The sequence below is a fragment of the Pinus tabuliformis genome, chromosome 5_1 (assembly GCF_031772625.1).
Source record: "Pinus tabuliformis cultivar Carrire ecotype Pingquan chromosome 5_1, CPIR1, whole genome shotgun sequence".
Classification (NCBI taxonomy): Eukaryota; Viridiplantae; Streptophyta; class Pinopsida; order Pinales; family Pinaceae; genus Pinus; species Pinus tabuliformis.
The window spans coordinates 365,464,693-365,468,917 of NC_142305.1; the positions used below are offsets into that span (position 1 = coordinate 365,464,693).

At 37.6% G+C, this 4,225-nt stretch overlaps 2 pseudogenes; both read left to right on the plus strand.

Moving 5' to 3' along the window:
* The first annotated feature begins 382 nt into the window (after positions 1 to 382).
* Positions 383 to 1,597, plus strand: LOC149164956 (laccase-12 pseudogene; annotated as a pseudogene).
* A 20-nt stretch (positions 1,598 to 1,617) lies between these two features.
* Positions 1,618 to 2,135, plus strand: LOC149164957 (laccase-3 pseudogene; annotated as a pseudogene).
* The last annotated feature ends 2,090 nt before the right edge of the window (positions 2,136 to 4,225 follow it).

Below are 4,225 nucleotides of genomic sequence, written 5' to 3' on the forward strand. Positions count from 1 at the left end.
TCCCTCCTTCTTCGCACTGCTATGCGTATTACATTGCATATGTAACAAAAAACAAAACAAAAAAAACATTACATATTACATGTCCCGTGAATAAAAATAAAATTAAAGACTTCACCTAAAATCTACCAACCACAGTAAATTTCCTTAATTACTTCAACATGGTGTTATATTAATTTCCGGAACGAAGGTACAGTTAGCGAATTGGATACGGATTTTCAATCAACATACTTGAATGTACATTGCAGTAAACAAACAACATGCTGCCGCTACCAAAACCATAGATTTGGTCCACATTAATCGGATGACTGTTGGTAATATGGCGCGACCTTTTCTGCTAAAGTTTATGTGCTGGTGAAATGGCTTTTCCAAAACTACTCAGGACATGTGGCAACTGATAATTGTGATCGCTGCCCTCCGAAAATTACCAGTGTTCGTTGAAAGGCGGTGCAGGGAGCTGATGACGGGTTTCTACAATAAATGCCACTGCAGTTGGAATTACATTTCAACACCTAGCTACTGTGCATGGAGCTTTCGTAATCTACCCTAAGAAAGAAAGCTCATATCCCTTTCCTAAACCCCATGGAGAAACTCCTCTTATAATGGGTAATGAGTTCCTTTGATCTTCGATATAGAAATCATTAATGTATGTTTAATGGCTAATATTTATTAAAAGCGATGATGTAATTGAACAGGAGAATGGTGGAACGCTGACCCTATCGCGGTTATAGACGAAGCACTCCGCACTGGTGGTCCGCCCAATTTGTCGGATGCATATACCCTAAATGGACAGCCAGGAGACCTGTATAACTGCTCTAGGGCAGGTATTAATAATTTCCTTTCATAGATCAGGTATGGAAATTATATAAATCGGTTTGTTGAATATTGACATATAGATATTGTTGATGTAGGAACATTTCGGTTTCTGGTAAAACAAGTAGAAACTTACCTTCTATGGATGGTCAATGCTGCACTTAATAGTGCCCACTTTTTCAAGATCGCAAGCCACAAATTTACAGTTGTAGCTGTGGATGCTTCCTACACCAAGCCATACAAAACAGATGTAATCGTCATTGCTCCCGGTCAGACCACCAATGTTCTTGTCACGGTTGACCAACCTGTAGGCAGATACTATATGGCTGCCCGAGATTATAATAATCAAGCAGCAGGTGATTTCGATAACACTACAACTACAACCATTTTTGAGTACGTGGGACATCAAAATACACGTCCCATTTTACCTAAGCTTCCATACTACAATGACATTGTGGTCGTCACTAGATTTAGTACAGAACTGCGAAGCCTCAATTCCAAAGAGTTCCCAGTGGACGTTCCACATAGCATAGATGATGGCCTCATCACAACAGTTGGACTGGGATTACTTCCATGTGAAGCTGGAAACACCTGTCAAGGCCCCAATGGAACAAGGCTCAGTGCGAGCACGAACAACATGTCCTTTGTATTGCCCAGCGTCACCCTGCTCCAGGCTTATTATTTTAGTATTAATGGTGTTTTTAGGAGGGATTTTCCATCAAAACCTCCCCTTAGATTCAACTATACAGGGGACAATATTCCCAAAAGATTTGGGCTCCTGAACTAGCGACAAAGGTGAGAGTTGTCATGTACAACTCAATAGTACAACTGGTGTATCAGACAACAAACATCTTTGTGGCAGAGAACCATCCGATGCATCTTCATGGTTACAATTTTTACGTGGTGGGACAAGGTTTCAGGAACTATAACCCAATAACCGACCCGCTTAAGTTCAATCTGGTTGATCCTCCACAGCGCAACACCGTCATCGCTCCAATAAGCGGCTGCATTGCCATCAGATTCAAAGCTGACAATCCAGGTATATATATATATATATATATATATATATATATATATATATATATATATATATATATAGATATATATAAACTCATTTTCTATTCAATTTCATTATTATCATATTGAATTTGCTCGCTCGATATTAAATGCAAATTATCTTCATTCTTTGGACAGGAGTATGGTTTCTGCACTGCCATTTAGATGACCATTTAGCATGGGGATTGAATATGGTGTTCCTAGTGAAAAACGGTCCCGGTCCTTTGGCAACATTGGAGCCTCCCCCTGCAGACCTTCCCAAGTGCTAGATAGAGATAAGGAAATATCAATAACCAGATCAGAATACTTCACGAAGTACAAGGATCTGGACACATTGAGGGATCCTTATTGATTTAAAATATACGACCATTAGTGGCGTAGTTAAAATAAACTTCAAACATGATGGAAAACTGTGTTTTATATTCGTGGGATTGCTAACGGAACATGAATAGGCTAGGACTGTATTTTCTTCTGGTAAGGATTTTCATTTTGGGATATTGAATTCAAGTTAGTTTTTATTACATTTTTATAAGCCTGAGATTTTTTTTATAATAAAATTGGAATAGGAATTTCAGGAGAATTGGGAATTTCCACCGATTCAGATTCAGTGTTATTATTGTATCAGATTCACTCATTATAATTAGTAATTATTTTATAAATATCATAATTATTTTATAAATGTCAGACATTGACTTATATTTTATAAATAACCATTATTTTATAAAGGTTACATATTGATATTTATAACATGTTCAACATTTAGAACATGTGTTTATAGATTTGAACACTGAAAAATAATTAAACAAATAAATTATTCAGTGTCATTACTACGATTAAATGGAGTATTAGAATAAGTATCATTATTACACAATTATTTTATAATTCCTTAACCATTATTTTATAAATATCACAAATTGACATTACAACAAGTTTCCATATTTCCATAGACTTAAGTACAAACAAATAATTAAAAAGAAAAATCGCCATAACTGTAACACTACAATACAAAAGTAATTTTTTTTTACCTTGATAATAGTATAACTTAACATTAATCATTTGAATGCAATAAGGAATTTATATTTATTTATATAACATAGGAAAGGTATTAGTGCTAAGTTATAATTATGCTAATCATAGCACATAAACATTAACAATGTATCTATGTTCCAACCTCGAGAATCAACATTCGGCTGTCAATAATATTTTATACGGTACAATGGGTGTTATATGAATTTGATTGTTGGTACTACGGAATATGAATGGCTATATAGTAGTTTCTTTAATCGAGTTAATGCTTTACGCTGGCCTGGAATGAATGTTGCCGAGAATCACTCGGGCAACTGACGCTTGTCCAACTGGCCTTCTCCACATCGTCCATCTGGCACGATGAACGATCGGCCTGTCGACTCCATGTGCTATCGCGTGCTCAGGACTCCAGGAGTTAATGTTGCCTCACACATACCTCGAACTTACCATATGATGGTTGTTTCCCGGGTTTTCTATGTTCAATCCTACGGCGGAGATGAAACCGTCCAGATCGATGGTTGAAATCGATCCAGGGGTCAGTGGTATGCCTTGAAAGCCTTTTATGCGTCTGGAAAATTCTTTAGCAGTTCATTGTTAGAATGATCCTCTGTCATTCACAGTTCTCCGGTGCTTCGCATTTTGTACAGGAGTCGTTTCCTTCAGGCGGTCTGTTGTGCGAAAGGAACTCTACCTTCCGTCCTCGGTCATGGTAAGATGCTCACCCAGATGAATTTCAACTTGATTTACAGTTCATTTTCTTTTTGTTTAATTTCTTTCACAGAGTTAAATCTTATACTGTTCTTGTTTTTTTGAATGAGTCTCAGGTGCGGAGTCTCGTTGCCGAGGCCGGCGCGCGATGGAGGGCCTGTTCTGCCTTCCATACCCACTCCATGTTCCGGGTAAGAGTTGTATACTTCTATGGTTTAACATTTGAGGAAGGACCCTGGGTAACGGACTAAGCCGTTGTCCTTCTTGCCAGGCTATCTGAGTTATGCTTGTGCATGGAAGTCCATCGCTGTTTCATGGGTTTCCTTCCATGAGGAAAATTAACGGTTTTCCCGTCTCTGTTGCTTTGTAAATTAATTGGGTTTTGCGCCAAACAGACCAGGCGGAAACCCTAGTTGGGTTGCGTTTAATACCTGACCTTTACTGTATAATTTGTTTCATATTCGAGGGTTATCAATTATTAATGTTAGTCGAACTTTGACTGGATAATGTATTGTGAGTTTCTCCATATAATTGTTTACGGTTCAGTTTTTTTTTAAAAGAAACATTGCTGGTTTATTATGGACAGACTCTCACCTGAGTTCAAAGTTTCTATTGTTCACTGTGT